The 18,807-nt window shown below is 33.4% G+C and overlaps 1 protein-coding gene across 1 annotated transcript in view; it reads left to right on the plus strand.

Moving 5' to 3' along the window:
• Positions 1 to 18,604, plus strand: part of LOC136034400 (polyadenylate-binding protein-interacting protein 1-like) — a 71,502-nt gene extending 52,898 nt beyond the window's left edge. The window contains exon 10 of the mRNA XM_065715552.1: positions 13,651 to 18,604. The gene's annotated coding sequence lies outside the window, so the exon portion shown is untranslated. The remainder of the gene's footprint in view (positions 1 to 13,650) is intronic.
• The last annotated feature ends 203 nt before the right edge of the window (positions 18,605 to 18,807 follow it).

Consider the following 18,807-nt stretch of genomic DNA (forward strand, 5'->3'; position numbering starts at 1 on the left):
GTTACAGTTTAGTGTTTTAAACTTTTTCTAAGTATTTTATAGGTCTTACAAAACCAGGATCGGGAGGATTGCAGTTGAATTTGGGAATTGAAAACTCATTGAAGGCATTTCAGGTGTATAGGTAGGGTGCATTTTAGGTGTATTGTCAAAGATTGTCCTTTTCGGCGAACCGTCTAGGGCTAAACGGAAAGCAGGTCGTCTGCGTTTGGGGTGGGCGAATGTCACAAAGGAAGACTTGAAGGAAATGGGAACTTTCTGGGAGGGTTTAAAGAGGCTTTCAATAAAATCGGATGGAGGAGGAGTGTGCGTAGCTGTGTTGGCCTCAGGCGGCTGGGTGCTGCGGTGAATTATTGGTAGTAGTAGTAGAAGTAGTAGGTAGGGTGTTGCTCAAGGCCGTATCAGGGTAGGTGTTAGGGAGTTTGACCCTCTCCCCTCAAATGTTTGTCCGACTCATAAAAACGTAATAACGATGCATAAAAAAACATTTTTCATACCTTTCTTTACGTTTTTTTGAACCTCCCGTTTGTTTCTTTCCAAAATAATTTTGGGATTTGATATAGTCAGTTATAAACTCGTATAAATGTTTAGTATGAAACCCTGTAACTTGTCTCCAATCATGAATATCATAGGTTGTCTGTGACTACAGATTTTAAAGGTTAAAAAAAATTATGTTTTGTATGTTTTTTTTTGCAAATATATCGGTTCCTTTAGGTTTTATGCTATCTGTATTTATTAAAAATATCATAGAGGACGTAATTCTCTACATTTTTTTTTAGCTTTTTTTGTACGTTTAACCGTTTTGAGAAGACTGTGTGCGCGGTGTTTATTTGTATAGGGTATTACTCAAGATTTTTCGGGTAATTCCGATCAAAAACATTCTGTATGAAGTGTAAAAATTAAAAACAAATTTATAATTACATGTAACTTTTATTTTTTATTAATTCAGTTATGGTCAGAACCTAATTTATCGACAGGCTAAAATTCCGGATTGGAACCGTCCTTCATCGATTACGTTCTGCTTATTTTCTGCACAGCATAGATATACAATACAGTTATGAAGAATCGATTTATTTTTTGGACACAGTGCGCGGTAGCGATCTTAGCGGCTGGAGACAGGAAACTGGCACTCTGAATCTAAAAGTCGGAGTAATTGGACTGACGTCGTGAATAGAATCGTAAAGCTGTGATTCATTACTATGTGAAAATTATGCCGGTTGGAAACAAAACAAAATTGCGTTCCCACCTATGGTGTTGTAGTTCGATCTACGCGTCGGAGCGCGGGCTTGGAGGAGGTGCCAAGTTCAGAGCTCTGTACCAAAAGCTTCTCATGGGCAAGATAGGAGTCTTCATATCTGTATTGTATATCTAAGCTGCGGTTGTCTGTCACAACCGCCCACACGCGCAGTCCTCTCAGAACTGCCCCCACAGGCTAAAAAGCCGGATTGAACCGCTCATACGCGTAGTGGCGTAGTAGACTAAAATTTCTGTACCAGTAGGCATCTGAATGTTATATTTTTATAGTACAAGGAGAAACATTGAATTGCCACAAGGGACTTAGATGGACTTAGATGGACTTTATTGAAACATAATGCAACTTGTTTTAAATCAATCAGACCATTGAATAACTTTCTAAATTCTTGAAAAGATATAATATCTAACAGTTTGGCAAGTGGAGTGTATAGCATTCCTTGCTCCTGCAAAAAATTTTTACGTCGGTCGAACACACCAGCAATTTGTGTAATGTTTTATTGAGTACCGGAATTCAATAGATAATGCTTGAAAATTTACAAAACCTCCAGAAAGTTTCACTTCAACTTTAGCAGAACATGTACATTTTTTAATCCTGACTATTTTGTGCAGTTTGAGGAGGCAGCAGCCATTTCTGATAATAAAGGTTTCATTCAATAGGCTCTCGAAGCATTAGAAAAAAAAAAAAAAAAAACAAACACATGTTTGCAGGTTTATCAATTATTAGAGATCCTGTTAATATAAATATTGATCCTATTTATAATATTATTTTAAAACATGAACCCTTATTCAAAAATAAAATATTGCAAAATGTCCCATGGGTGATTCGTGATTTCGAAGAAGGGATCCCCTTCCTTTGTAGTCTTTATGACTACAATGGACAATTTTATCAATTGAAGATATTGCATCCGAATGAATTTGAAAGAGAAATATAATTCAAGTCTTTTTTTCAAGTAACAAACCTAAGCGAATAGCAGCATCAAAAGCCTTGCATAAATTTATGTCGCAATAATGTATTTATTTGTTTCTTATTTTAATTTGTTATTTTAAAATTTTTAATCCCAGTTACTATTGTGGTTTGATGAAGATAAAAATTGTAAATGTTAAGTAATTGTATATTATATATTTTAGGCTAGCCTATTTTAGTTTAATATGTATTTTTTTATAATAATATTTTATTTTTTATATATTATTATATTTTATTTTTTATATATTATTATATTTTATTTTTAATATTTTATTATAATATTTTAAATATATAATATATATTTTTATGTTTTATTTTAAAAATTTTAATCCCAGTTACTATTGTGCTTTGATGAAGATACAAATTGTAGATGTTAAGTTATTGTATATTATATATTTTAGGCTAGTCTATTTTAGTTTAATATATATTTTTTAGTTTTAGTTTGTTTTTTTTTGCGCTGAAGACGTCTTGTTAGATACGGGCGAAATATTCGTTTGATTTTTGTTGTTTTTCTTCGTTTTCATTTACCGGCCATAGATCCGTTTATCGTCTTTATATTCATTTCTTTGTGTTTTTTGTCATGGTTGACCAGTTCGGCTAGATCTTTTACTCGTAAAGTTAGGAAAGGAGGCAGTAGCTAAATTCTTGTTTGCAGTGAAACTCAATTTGTCGTGATCGGTCTTGGGAAGAAATAAGGTTAAACTAAATATTTGATATATAACGATATCAACTGCTGAAAAGCCCATCAGTTAAAATTTGATTTTGTTGTAATTTCTATTTTGTTTTCCATGTTGTAATAAGTACGTAAGAAAATGTTTGTAATAAAGTGCCATTTTTAGTTAAGCGCCAATGATGCAGTAAGTCTTAGACTTTTACTGTCTAAGTACCCATACTCTTCTTTGAATTGTTTTTGTTCGTTTCAATCGTGATTCGCACATCTTATTAAAGCTTTATTCGTTTTAAGGTTTATTTATTCATTTATATTAGTACATGATGTATGTTTGTTTGCTATAATTGTTTATTTAGTTTCTGTTCGTTTTGGGTTTCATCTATGCTACAGGAGTAAAATATTTGTGTTCGTTTTAAGCTTGATTTGCATATTCAATTTAAGCTGTACTCATTTTAAGATTTATTTGTTCATTTATTTAATGCAACAAAAGAATAAAAACAAAAGCAATACAAAATCAGAAGAATGGGACAAAAAGAACAGTGCAGGAAGATGTAAGAAAACTAGAAATGATATTTTTTATGGACAGCCAAAAATAATTGACCCCCCCCCCTGCCGCATAAAAAAGCAAACCAAATGTATTTAAGCTACTCTAACCAAATCCAGGTGATAAGAGTCCAGCGTAATGCGTGTTAGATTTTAATTACTTTAGTTTTAATGACGAACAGTTCTGATTTTCACCTTCTCTTCTTGACGTGCTGCAATTCTTTTTTTCTTATTGTTAGACGTTTCTGTTCTTTTCTGGTTTTTATCGGCATTGAACGTGCCTCGTTAGACGCGTTTTTTTTTAATTAAAAAAATTAGCGTTATTTTTTTTCTTTGCTTGTCCTTTTTCGGTGGCTGGCGTTAACACTCCTGGAAAACACCCATCCCCCTGCAGAAAATACCCGTAGAAAATAGCCCTCCACGGAACCCCCAAAACATTCCACCACCAGGCAAAGGACTAGAACTCTTAATTTCGGATCCAATGAGCACACTCAGAAGTTTATGCAACCTTGAGATGGAGGTGTGGATGAGGAAGGTACAGCCCTCCTCCTCTACGGAATAAATTCTGCTCATTTTGGGGTTTAGTGTTATTTTTTACTTCCGTATAATAGCGTAGACCAGAAATATTCAGAGAAATCGTTAGGGAGTATTTAATAATTTCATATTTTTGACGTGTTTTTTAAAGTTTCTTTTGTACAACCCCCCCTAAATAAACCTTTGCTTGAAAACACCCTTTTGCTGGCTTTTTTTGGAGACTTTTCCACTGAAAAGGGGATTTACCGGCATGATTTTAAAAACAATCATAAATTATACAATCATAAGTCTTCTTCAAATGAAAGTGTGCTAAGAATTTTCCCCCCCCGATCATTTGAAAGAAATTTTCTGGGTGGAATTTTCAGCTAGATAGGACTTGTCTTCGGGGAATTTTCCTGGAAAGGGGAGAGGGCATTTCTACGTGAAAACAACTTTCCACGGTGCATTTTATCCGTGACTGAAGGAATTTTTCATGGATTGGGGAGTGGGAGGGGTGGATTTCTCGGTGTTATTAAAAGTGATCAGAAGTTAATTTATAAAAAGAAGGTTCTTAAATTGAAAGCAAGGAGCAACATCAATATTTAAACGGACATAAATTATTACGTATGTGAAAGGGGTTGCCTGCTCCTCAAGACATTGCTCTTTACGCTAAAGTTTTGACTTTTTGTCCCAATTCCTTAAGAACCACTCCTGAAACACAATGGCCCTTAATAAGAATAATAAGCCTTTTCAATTTGTAATCACCTGTTAAGCCTTTTCAATTTGTAATCACCTGTTACGAAAGAGTGTTGGTGGGTGCAGAGTAGGGAGAGGGGATGGTGCCTGAAACCACTTTGAGGGAGCCGGATTTTCCGGCATGATCTGATTAGCAAACAGAGATTAAAATTTTAAAAAATAATTTTTTAAAACATTAAGCACAGAGCAACATTGAAAAAGACAAAAATTACATAAAGAAATAAAACGATCAAAAATGGGTTTTTTAAAGGCCAAATGAAAATACTGAAGAAAACACAGAAAGCGAATATTTCGAGAGAACAACCGCCTCTCTTCTTCGGTGCGAACAAAATAATATAAACAAGGAAAATGTCGAACAAGGAAAATTCGCTTTCTGTGTTTTCTTCAGAATTTTCGTTTGGCCTTTTAAAAACCAAATTTTTGGTCTTTTTCCTTCTTTATGCTATGGCAGGCAAATGTGATTTAAGAAATTATTTAAGACAAAAATTAGTTCATATATGAGTGGGGCTACATCCTCCTAAATCCCTTGCTCATTAAACTGACGTCTCTATTGCTTCTACAAAGCTTTTTATTCTAATTAAACGGCCTAATTTTTATGAAGTCTTTCTTAAGGAATTGGCGAAAAAGTCAAACTTTAGCGTAAAGAGAGAGGGGTTTAAGAGAGGGAGCTCCCTCATATAATGAAAATTCCGTTTATTTAAATTTTAATGAAGGACCTTACTTTTAGTTGAAAAACTTTTTTTTCTATTTTAATTTCATAAAACAGTTACTGTATTGAAATAAACGACATTCTGGGCTTGGTCAGTTCTGGTGGGCGTTTTCAGGCTGAAAAATCTCTTCCTAGCTAATTTATCTACTATGGGTTACCTCCCCATAGTAGCATAATATTTGTAGGCATGAATATATAATGAGTAGGAGGTAATAGGCAAAAGACTGTCTATGCAGGATTTTGGCTCTTGTTGTTAGAAGAACATCGCCAAGTGCTGAAAACCATGTTGTGACAAAGAATTGGCCCAGTATTGCGTATAGCCTCCCTTCATACTAGAGGTCCCAGGTACTTCTTGTTGTCCAGTTCTAAGCCGGCTTAAGCGCTTCGGTGTTGACTTGAGAAGATATGTTGGTCCCCGTCCTGCATTGGTATCCGAGACCATAACTTTTCCTGAGGCCAAAAGAATTTCAATGATGTAAAGAACCTGAAAATTGAAACTTGGAATGTTTTGATGTTAAAAAATAACTATCGTATCGACATTTTGACTGACGAATTGAGACGAATCAAACTGGACTTATTAGGAGTTTCAGAAACTCATATCCTAGGGATAGGAAGAATGACATTAAGTGATTTAGAATTTTTTTACTCAGGCAAAAAGGATGGGGTGCATAAAACAGGGAGTAGGGCTCCCAGGTAGGTAGAAATAGGAATATATGGTATCTTAGCCTAGGTAAATTTTGTGTAGGAAGTGAAAACAGTTATGGCTACAGACTTTTGCAATTTTATTGGTACACCAATCTAGTTATAACCAATACGGTGTTTGGTCATAAAATGGCCCATAAGTTGACATGGTATTGACATGATGGTAAGGCAGCAAACCTTATTGATTATGCTATAGTTAACTGAAGACTGGGAGGATCAATAGAAGATACTAGGGTATATAGGGGTGCTGTTATTGATAAAAAGTAAAAATCACCACCTAGTAGTGTCTAGTGTTAATTTAAAGCTAAAATTTCGAAAGGGTAACTACCTCCCGGGAAGTTATGATGTTAGTAGACTCCAGGATGAGAATTTGAGAGAAACTTTGCAGGAACAGTTGAATACTAAACTGGAGAGCTTAAAATTTAACAATGTAGAAGATGGATGGAATTATTTTAGGAAAACAATTTGGGAAGTTACTAGTGGTGTCTCAGGGAAGAAAGTTAAGACTACAGCTAGGAATATTAGTGAAAAAGCTTTATGTTTAATAGAGAGAAGGGGTTTGTACAAGAATTGTCTGAGTGATAGATCATATCAAAACAAAAGGAATGTAAAAAAAAGTGGAGAAAGCATTAAAATATGAACTAAAGAGGTGTGAAGTGAAGGCCATGGATAAAATTGCCAAGGATCTGGAAGATGCTGCTATACGGTATATTAGTAAAATATTGTTATGGTGTGTTAGTAAATTGAGAGAGAGTAGTCAATCTGGATCTATCCCAGCTATAGATAAGAACGGGGCCACGATTAGTGACAAGGAAAGAGTTAAAGAGAGATGGGTAGAACATTTTGAGAATGTGCTAAACCGAGATAGAGTTGCAGGAAAAGATATAGAAGAAAACGAAAAAGTTTGTGATACCTTAGATGTGAAGGAAGATTTGTTTTGTGAGGAAGAATTAGCACCAGTACTAAAAGGATTGAAAAACAATAAGGGTCCAAGTTCTAATAGTGTAGTAAATGAGTTTCTTAAATATGGCGGCTCTGGGGTTAGAAATAAGTTACTGAAGATTTTGAATATGATTTAAAAAAAGAGGAAGTATCTAGCGATTTTAGGAAAACCTTGATTAACCTATCAAACAGTTCGTGGTAACGAACTGTAGTAAGTAGTGACCCGGCTCAATAGTAATGGAAACTCTAAAACGTGGAATTTTGATACCAATAGTTGCATCAAAAGAATTGCAATTTAATGCTGATTTTAGATATATAAGTTTCATCAGGTTTAGTCTTACCCATCGAAAGTTACGAGCCTGAGAAAATGTGTCTTATTTTAGAAAATAGTAGAAACACCCCCTAAAAGTCATGAAATCTTAACGAAAATCACACCATCGCATTCAGCGTATCAGAGAACCCCACTGTAGAAGTTTCAAGCTCCTATCTACAAAATGTGGATATTCGTATTTTTTGCCAGAAGACCGATCACGGGTGCGTGTTTATTTATTTGTTTTTTTTTTCCCAGGGGTGATCGTATCGGCCCAGTGGTCCAAGAATGTTGCAAGAGAGCTTATTCTAATGGGAATTAAAAGTTCTAATGCCCGTTTTAAGTGACCAAAGAAATTGGAGGGCACCTAGGCCCCCTCCCGCCCTCATTTTCCCCAAAGTCACCGGATCAAAATTCTGAGATAGCCATTCTATTCACCATAGTCGAAAACCCTAATAACTATGTCTTCAGGGACGACTTACTCCCCCACAGTCCCTGTGGGAGGGGCTGCAAGTTACAAACTTTGACCAGTGTTTACATAAAGCAATGGTTATTAGGTAGGTAAGTTTTATTTTATCCACAATACAAACATAAATAAAAAAATGACAACACTAATAAATTGTTGCAGCAAAAAGAAAGTCCTAAGGACTTGTGCTGCAATTTCATATTATGATTTACATCTTATAAATAAATATCTAAACATAACATCTCATGATTAACCACCTAGCCTATCTTATATATAAAAAATAACAACACATACACATGAACAAAATACAACAAAATAATCATATTAAATATCATTTACCGGTATTCAGTCCCCACCCCACATCAATAAACTGCAAAAAAAAAAAGACATCAAAAACCTTCTGCCCTTCAAAACCTATTACTTAAATAAAACATTTTCAATTTATTTTTAAACCCATATAAAGTGACAGACTCCCTGATGCCAGCCGGCAAACTATTCCAAACAGAAGGCCCCAGATTCCGAACCACATATGATGATCGAACTGTTTTTCTTTGTTCATGGCTTAAAAGTTGTGAATTTCTTGTATCATAATTATGGTACTCCTGATTCATGGAAAAATAATCATGAAAATACTCAGGGCATATATGTTTCATGCTCTGGAACACAAAAATTGATGCCTGGTAGTCACGAATCTGACCAACATTTAAAACATTACACCGGGAAAAGCTAGCAGTAGTTTTGGATTCAACCTGCTCTTTTATGTCCGCAATCAATCGAATGCTTTTATTTTGCAAAATCTGGATCCTTTTATAATTAGAGAAGAAATTACTAGCCCAATGAACACAACCATAATCTATATAAGGATGAACAAGGGAAAAATAAATGATTTTTAAAATCTTGAACGGAAAAGTTTTTTTTACACGTCTCAAAATTCCTAGACCCCTAGCCATTTTAGCACCAATAACACTGCAATGCTTTTTCCAACTAATATTATTATCTAAATAAAACCCCAAATACCTAATTTCAAAAACTTGTTTAATGGGTAAATGTCCAAAAAAAATGTTATTATTATCATTAAGTAACCTACCTGTTCTACTAAATATAATGTAATTTGTTTTAGATGCATTAACTGCTAGGTAACTACCTATTGTAAAACTGCGCAAACGTTCAAGTGCCAAATTAGCCTTATGTGCAACCTGCACCAAACAACTACCAATTACTGTTATCGCAGTGTCGTCCGCGAAAGAGGTCAGCGCTTCAACTCCAACATGTGAAGCCAACGAATTAACATAAATAAGATAAAGTAGAGGTCCCAGCACGGAACCTTGAGGCACTCCACACTTAACACCGAACTCTCTGCTTGATATATTTGATAAAGCAACTTTGATAGTCCGGCCATGCAAATACGATGAAAACCACTTTACACAAGTACTACCTAACCCAAGCCCACTTAGTCTACTAAGAAGAGTATTAAAATCAACAGTGTCAAAAGCCTTACGGAAATCTACAAAAACAGTTAAAGGAATCATATTATTTTCAAATGCATTATCAACAAAACTTAAAAGATGGTGTACTGCATGACTAGTGGAATGTTTACTTCTGAAACCAAACTGTCCATTATACAAAATTTTCTTCGAATCCAAAAAATCATACAATCGTTTATAAATAACTTTTTCATAAATTTTACTAAATAAAGGTAAAATGGAAATTGGTCGCCAATTACAGGGTTCTGAGGGGTCCCCACCTTTATGTAAAGGTATGATTTTAGATTGTTTCAGTTCCGACGGGAAATGCCCTTTAACCATTGAGAGATTAATTAAATGAACCAGTACCGGTAAAAGATACACCGACACATAATTAAAAGCCTTTAGGTTCAATCCATCTACACCAGAAGAATTTGATTTAAGGCTACAAACAATTTTTTCAACTTCTTCTACATTACATGGTACAAATTCAAACCCATTCTGCATGCTTGAAGGATTTACCTTAATGTTGACGGCACAACTACCTCTAGACACTCTGTATAACACTACCAATTTTCGAAAAATAATCACCCATGTAATTTGCTATTTCCAATTTATCATGAATAATTCTATTACTAGTTTTTAAATTGGTTATACACATATCTTTTTTTTCACATCGTATCACTTCACGGACAATTCCCCAAGTATCTTTTATATTACCTTCCTTAATCTTCAAACGGTTTAAATAATACTCATTCTTTGCATTTCTTTTTGAATTATTTACATAATTTCTCAACTCTTTAAACTCATTTAAAATCATTTCAGATGGATTATCAAGATATTGACAATACAACTTATTTCTTTGTCTTATTAAACTCAAAATTTCATCATTTATCCACGGCTTTCTCGGTTTAGCTTTCTTGCAATTAATTTTATTCAATGGGCAATTTTTCTCAAACACAGGGTAAAGAATATCTGAAAAAATGTTAAAAGCTTTTGAAGCATCATCCTTTTCATTGTAAACCACCTCCCAATCCAACGAACTAACTTCATTTTTAAATTTAGCCAGATTAACTTCTTTCATGTCACGCCGAAGAATCTTGTTTTTTCTTTTAATTTTACAATGTGATAACTTCTGCAACAAACAAAGAAGCGGTAAGTGGTCCGAACCAGAATGGATTAATACATCACACATGCTATCTTCCACCATAACTTCAGTGACGAAAACATTATCAATCAAAGTTGCAGAATGGTCTGTTAATCGGGATGGGATAGAATTTAATGGGAAAAGACCAAATGAAAGCATGACATTAAGGAAATCCAAATTTTTGGCTTGAAGATCTAATAAATCAAAATTAAAATCACCTATGATTACAATTTTATCAAAATTTCGATTTATTTCAGATATTAAAATTTCAATTTCCTCTAGGAAAAAATCCGGACTAGCACCAGGGGGTCTATACACCGATGAAATAAGAAGTGGATTATTATTACTTGTCACTATTTCAATAGCAAAAGTTTCAATCTTACCTTCAATCCATAAAGATAAATCTTCCCTTACTTTAAATTTTATATCATCCTTGATTATGAATGCTAAACCTCCTCTTCCCATCAATGACCGGTTCTTGGAAATAAGTGTGTAACCTGGAAAATTAAACAACGAAGCAGGACATTGTTCACTAATAAATGATTCACAAATACCTATCACTTGCACCTCACTGTTAAGTTTATTAATTATATCAACTACATCTTCATGTGAAGTAGTTAAATGACAATTCCAGTGGAGAATCTGGAATCCGGACAGCATAACGGGTGCACTCACATCATCTACTGCAACATATTTACTAAGCCTTGCAGGCTGTTTATCCGAAAATTCCGACCGGCTACCAACATCACTCGACAAAATATTATCCAACGAAAAGCGATTTTTTTCTAACTGAAGTAATCGTGAAAACATTCATAAATAATTAATCCTACTTCCTATTAAAGAACTATTACTACGAAAGAATGTAAATACTAAAGTACACATTTATAACTAATAAAACGAAAAAAAAACAAAAAAAAAAAACTCAGATTATATGTCGTCACAACTCCACAGTCGGCGTGTCCGAGCGTCATTTCCAGATCGAGCGAAAATACGGCCGTGATCGGACCATACGTTGTGGTTACCTAACCTATCACGAGCCAGTTGCAGAATTTCTCGTCGCTTCTTAGTTAAACTTTCAGACACAAATATACCAGATTTGGCCAGTTTGCTCTTAGCAGCAAATACCTTTCTAGCCACATCCTTAGACGAAAACTGGGCGAGTACCGGTGCAATCATATCAGGCCGCGTAGGATTCTCTGGAAGGGTAAATCTATACACTTTAGTTAGTTCCGAAACATAAACTTGTACGCCCATCTTGTCCGAGATAATATTATTAATACACGATTTTACATCAGCACCCGGAGCTTGTTTGACACCACTGAAAATAAGTGAATCCAGCCTATTTTCCTGCTCAATATCGTCAAGTCTACTTTCGATCTTTTTCACTCTCTCTTCGAGTATCATGAAGCTGTTTTTTAGTGATTTTAGTTGCTTTTCGATAAAATCAAATTTTGGCGAGTATTCCACCATCAAAGAATCATATACGTCAGATATCATTGATTCAGCCGAGTGCGGGAGTTGATTTTTTATGCGATCGGAAACTTTACGTGAGATTTCATCCCTGAGATTCGCTTTTACAGCTTCCAATTCTTGTTGAGTCTGAGTTAGTCTCATGTTCAGGTCAGAAGATTGGTTGCCTATATCCGGGCTTGAATTTGACGGATGATTTTTCGAAAGATGTCCTGGTTGTTCAGTGCTGTTAGAAACAGTGCCCTTGCGCTTAGGACGGGACGACATCGTAAACTACTAATTAGTAACTCTAATTAACATGAGACAAAGACTTACACGCAAGGGGGGCTTTTTTACGACCCCCCAGCTTCAAATAGTGCCAGATATTATCCAATTAGGTTTGCAGCAGGCTAATCCAAATCAATTTCCTGCATCCGATATGACACGAACAAATTAAACTGTAAAATTCATTCTCTCTATCTCTGAGTCTGTAACTTCCTTCATTCTTAAAACAGAGAAACAAAGAATCTCAAAATGAAGGTGGCAAATTGGAACTAATATTAAAAAAAACAACGTTATCAATGATAACGTTGAGAACGTCTGGTTATCAAACATTAAATTAGAATACGATAGCTTTTTGAACATTCTAAATGTCGTTAGCGTGAAAAGCGAGATATTGTGGAGGGGCTGTCCTCGCCAGAAATTATCGCAATAATTTCTGTTCGTTTAATTTATAATTTGGTTGATAACGGTGATAACGTCTTTCATTCTTAAAATCGAGAAACAAAGAATCCCAAAATGAAGGTGGCAAATTAGAATTAATATTAAAAAAACAACGTTATCAATGATAACGTTGATAACGTCTGGTTATCAAACATTAAATTAGAATACGATAGCTTTTTGAACATTCTAAATATCGTTAGCGTGAAGAGCGAGATATTATGGAGGGGCTGTCCTCGCCAGAAATTATCGTAATAATTTCTGTTCGTTTAATTTATAATTTTGTTGATAACGGTGATAACGTCTTTCATTCTTAAAACCGAGAAACAAAGAATCCCAAAATGAAGGTGGCAAATTGGAATTAATATTAAAAAAAAGAACGTTATCAATGATAACGTTGATAACGTCTGGTTATCAAACATTAAATTAGAATACGATAGCTTTTTGAACATTCTAAATATCGTTAGCGTGAAAAGCGAGATATTGTGGAGGGGCTGTCCTCGCCAGAAATTATCGTAATAATTTCTGTTCTTTTAATTTATAATTTTGTTGATAACGGTGATAACGTCTTTCATTCTGACAACAGAGAAACAAAGAATCATAAAATAAAGGTGGCAAATTGGAATTTGCCAATTAAAAAAAACACCTGCCATATACCGCCGCTGCCATATATCTGCCATATAGCGCCGCTGTTTATTGGTGTATTAGCAGATTGTATAGAAAAAGCAAATGAACACACTTTTAAATAATCATTAAATTATTTGGTCAAAAATAATATTTTGGCAAATGTTCATTTGCAAATTTTTTTAGTCCCAAGATCTGTTTATGTCCCTATTGCCAGGTACCAGCTCCAAAATCCCACCACCACCCCATCCTAAAATTGTCTTTATGTGGCAGCATCTGCAAAGTAAGTCCCAGTTTTTGCACATAGATGCTTTTGATATAGTTATATGTAATCTTTATGCGTACAGTAGCAATAGTCGTTCCAACCTATAATAACTTAAAATATATAATACAAAAATTATTTCCATTTTTTCTTTTGTAGGTGAATAGGGTGCAACAAACTGGATTGTTGAAGATTTTTATTTGGACATTTGTGTTTAGCAACAGTTATATCAAGTTTTATTTGATATCAACCGACATTTTTTGCTTTTTGCGAAAATATTGGTGTTTCTAATGTTTTTTTAATAGCAGTAAGGTTTCACGTTCTGCGAATATTCGAAATTTTTGTCTCCTTTATTACCTAGAGAAAGCACAGTAAGTTTTTCGTGTCTGAACTGCAAAATGCATGTTGCCTTTGCGTCATATAAACGTTTTCAGGCCTTTTCACAATATTTTTTTCGTTTGGCTGGTTTTAGTTCTTTAAAAAAATGTATAATAAATATATAAAAATATATAAATAAATATATATATATATATAAATACCACTGTAGGCGATGGAATTGATTATAAATATTACTCAAAACATTTTTACAATTATTCTGGTGTATGTGTACTGTAATTTTATTTGACTGGTTTGGTTTCTCAGCCGCCCTAAAATAAAAATATACATAAAAATATGTATTGTAACACAGAAATTCAAAGCAGTTTCTTTTATGTTTCTTTTTTCTATTTTTTTCTTTATATCTTCTTATATTTCTTTATATAAGGGTTTAATAACTAGTTGACATTAACCTTATTTCAAACATGTATTACTATTTTCGCCGCTGAAATTTAAAAAGATTCAGTTTCTGTTTTGTTTCCTACAAATTCAAATTCTCCTTTATTTTTTTTTAAATACTTTATTTCTTTCAAATTTTATCAGTGAATCGCCAATTTGTTCATACTAAAAATAGATCTACCTTTAAAAGCACTAAATGGTTATCTGGCCCATGGCACCCGGCATGTTGGGGGATTGCTTGTATTATTATTTATCATCATATGTATACAACGGTTCCTCGGTATCTTTCCATAGCATTTTATCTTTCTTTGACTGGTTGGCTCCTCTATATTTACAACTATCTATAATAGCATAATTAAAATGATTCCTTTTTTCTCTCTTTATTGGATTTATTTTTTATTACATTTTCGTAAGGATTCTATAGCTAGTGTTACATCTTATGTTGTTTCTAACATTTATAACTATTTGCTTTTGTCTTTAAAACATAGAATGATTCGATTCTATTTTTGTTCGAGTTCCAAGTATCCTGTAATTTATTTTTAATGTAGTTTTTCTCTTTACTTTTATCATTATTGTTATTATTATATATTTACAACGGTTCTTTGGTGAGTACAAAATACTTGTAGCCTAAAAAAACATAAACAAATCACTTATCAGCCTATCCCCCACTTAAGTGGGACAATTATATCCCACTTAAGTAAAGTAGTAAAGTAATGTGACATTAACTATTACAGTTCTTACCGGCAGTACTATTCTACGTTTCATGGCCTTCCAGCCATGACGTGCAATGGGGGGTTAGGGGCAAGCCATCGTGTGCTTTCACACTCTTCTTGTTTACTTTCCCCAGATATCTCCAGGTACCCATTTAGAGCTGGGCCGACTCTGGCTGAGCTTACAGAGTCACGACACTGACCCCCGTCCCAAACCAAATATCTGACAACACAAATAATTGAACCCTCGCCCTTCGGACAGAGGATTCCAATTGTAGCGCGCTAACCACTTGGCTAGAACGGCTCAATGTCAATGTCCCACTTGGAAATTTGTAAATTATAAAAAGAGAAAAAGGAAGAAAAGCTAAAAAACAAAAACTAATAAGGAATAAGGAATAATTCAAGTAACAAACATTTGCTAAAAAAATAATTCTGGCTTTTAATAATAAGTAAAATTTGAGCTATTTCCTCCAAAATAACTGAATCCGGTAACCGAAAGTAAAGCCGTAAAAACTGAAAAAAAAGTAAAAAGCAAAACTGAAGAAAGTAAAACTGAAAGTAATCCGTCCCGTCTTTTCTTGTTTTTTGTTCTACTTTTATTCTCTAACTTCTTTCTCTCCAAAAATGCCTTGTCTCATACTGTTGAAACATTTTCAGTTATTCCTTTTTCTCTGTTATTTTCCAGGGGTCAAAATGTCACCCTCCCCCCTCTTAAAAATATGAGTTGTTGAATACATGTCTTCAAATGAAGAAAACATTTTCTTTTTATATTCTAACTTCTTTCTTCTAATAATTCCATTACCAAATTTAAAATTGCAGCCCAATTAATGTCTGAGTATCTCTGAGTAAGAAGTCAGCGTTGCCACAACTACACTGATCATTGATTATTGGAGGTCTTCTAGACTGTAAAGTATTTTGAGGAACAAATTCCATGCTTGAATTTCCCAATACCATTTGAGTTTTCTTCTCTTTGTGCGACAAGCGAAACTTTCCAGTAGTCATTTTTATCTCAGTTCTTGCATTTGATTACTTTTCCAGTAATCAACATTTTAAACATTTGCAGTTATTTCTTTTTCCTTTGTTATTTTTCATGGGTCCTAGAAATGCATCTTAAATCCTTCTTTTCTTGCCATTTCTAGTCTGTAGACTTTTTCTTCGCTAATTTTATTTCTTTGCTCTTAAACATTATTAATTTTTCTCTCTTTATCCAACTTTCAGTTGTTGGCTATTAAATGGATGACTATGGCCTTCTATGACTAAATGACTGCTTAGTTACTATGAAGCTAAGCCATTTGTTCTACTCATTTAAGATACATCTTAGTTCATTTATTAATTACTCTGTCAGTTCTAAGAGGATTATGAATTTCTTTTATGCGAAATAATTTTGAACGACTTCGATGTGATAATTTGTTTGTTAACGGTTTGATTCGGAGGGTTTTGGTAAATAGTTCCGTCTGCAAGTCATCTGATGACGGTAATCAGTATGAGCAAGTTTTCGACGTGTTAGTTGGGTTGACTCGACTTGCATTTTCAGTGGAGTAAAATTTGCTTCTAAGACAATGCTTTTTTTAATATTTAAATATTATTAATTTTTAAATTTAAATATTATTTAAAAAATTATAACAATAATTATAAAAAACTGTATAAAATTATAAAAATACTATAAAATAGTTATTTAAAAAAATTAAAATATTAATATATAAGAATATTTCAAAATGTAACTATTTTTTATGGAATTAAATATTCGATAAGACTCCTATAGCAAATAAGGGAAAAGGAATGAGGGAACGGTATACATTCCTATCGCTACTATAAGCAACAGCGGGACTTTACGAAAAATAGGGGAGAGAAATTTTTTTTCTTTCTTTTTTTTCAACCAGAAAAAAAAGATTTTCAATAGTTACCAAAATAGGTATTTTTCAAAATCTGTGGGAAGGTACATGCCTCCCCCTCACCACCGCTGACCTTAAACTCCACTAAAGTGGCGCAATTTTTACCCTTTAGCCATTTTTGACATATTGACTAATTCACTGTTTAATTGAACAATCCTTTATAAATAAGCATCATAAGTTGCGCTAATTTCTGAAATGTAGTTTTCTTTAAAATATATTTTCCCCTCTTTTTCTATGTCACTGGCAAAGACCACCAGATATATAACATAATATATTTATAATAATTATTTAAAGTTAAATGCTCGGAGCAATTGATAGTATAACAGTACAAAAAAAGATGTATTAACGGGTATTATGGATCAATATAAAAATACTTGTATTTCGGAACACTCCTAAAAATATATTAATCCTGCGAAAAAAAAATATACGCTTTTGTTTTTATTGAGATTGGCTGGGTGATAAGTAAATCGTAAGAGTTACACGCAAACTAGATTTAGGGAACGGAAAATTTAATTCAGATGTCCTAATGTCAGTTTGAAATGTCTAACACTTAAAAAGGAAAACAAACCAAAGAATGTTTTCTTTAGAGCTAATTTGAAGAGATTTTGACGAATTTGAAGATCTTTAGACTAATTTGAAGAGTTTTCTTTTGAACTTACTAATTTGAGAGAAATAATTTGCCTTGTATAGATTCTCTTTAGCAAGGTTCTTCTGATGGTAGGAAAGAGTGCAATTGGAACATAAAATGAATACAACTGCAGCGAAATAAACTGACTTTCTTAAATAAATCAACCTATTAAAAATAAGCTGTCTCTTGATATTTTACGACCCCCTAGCTAATACTAACCGTCAATAAAAAAAAAAAAAAACTAAATAAACATACATGGTCTTCTCGTGAAATAAACAAAATTTTATATGCTGGAAAATTATACTTTTATTTTATATGCATGTAAAAGGATGCCATTGAGCTTTGAAGCAAGTTTAGTCTCCTTTCTCTCTCGACAGGTTGATACCCCTAGAGGAAAACTACCCATTATATCACATGATATTATTTATTGAGGACTTGCTGAAATTTTCTGAAAAAAAAATACTGTAGTGAATAATAAGAAAATGGGTTTACAGTATAGAATGCTGTATAATAAACAAAAGTAAATCGAAAACTCAATTTTTTCAAAAATATGCTTTTGATATTTGCTTGACGGAAAAAGATGTCATTAACGTCAATAGAAGGGGGAGGTTATTGGCCCCTTTAGATTTGAAAAATACCTTTTTGTGGGTGTCCCCATGAAAAATATTTTCATTTTTAAAAATGACGAAATTGTCCTCTAGATTTTCAAAAAATAACGGTCCTTTCACTACCCTTTTTAGTCACTTTTCTTCTTTTCTTTATTCTTGTTTTTTTAGTATTTAGTATTAGGGGTTAACTACCCCTAGTCGTTGGCTATTTTTTTCCTCTCAGAATGCTGTGAAACCTTAATAAACAAAATCATCCCATAATAAAAAAAAAATAATTTGGATTGTGATTGTTTATTAACAATAAAATGTATGTTGAGCTGTGTATTTCCACCCTCCTTTAAACAATTTTTGGACGTTGTCGGATGTTTTGCTTCTTTTTTAAATTTCAGTTCTGTTATCCCAATTTGGGAAGTTGTGCTATGCTAGTGAATCCTGTACCATACCTGTGTTTCCACTTAATTCGTTTTGTTTTATTCTAAAATAAAATTTCTATTCATTCGCTTTGTTTTATTTATATTTAGGTTTAAATTGAATAAATGTCTTGTGCTAGCTTCTGAAGTTCCTCTGGAAAACCTATTTGTGTTGCAGAAGCAATTTTTTCCTTAAAAGTCATGTTTCTTCCCTAGTTCGCTAAATTTAGCTCTCTGAATAGCACTTAATTCGCATTGTTTTATCAAGATAAATTTTATTTTAAAAATGTATAC

This window comes from Artemia franciscana, chromosome 13 (genome assembly GCF_032884065.1).
Source record: "Artemia franciscana chromosome 13, ASM3288406v1, whole genome shotgun sequence".
Lineage (NCBI taxonomy): Eukaryota > Metazoa > Arthropoda > Branchiopoda > Anostraca > Artemiidae > Artemia > Artemia franciscana.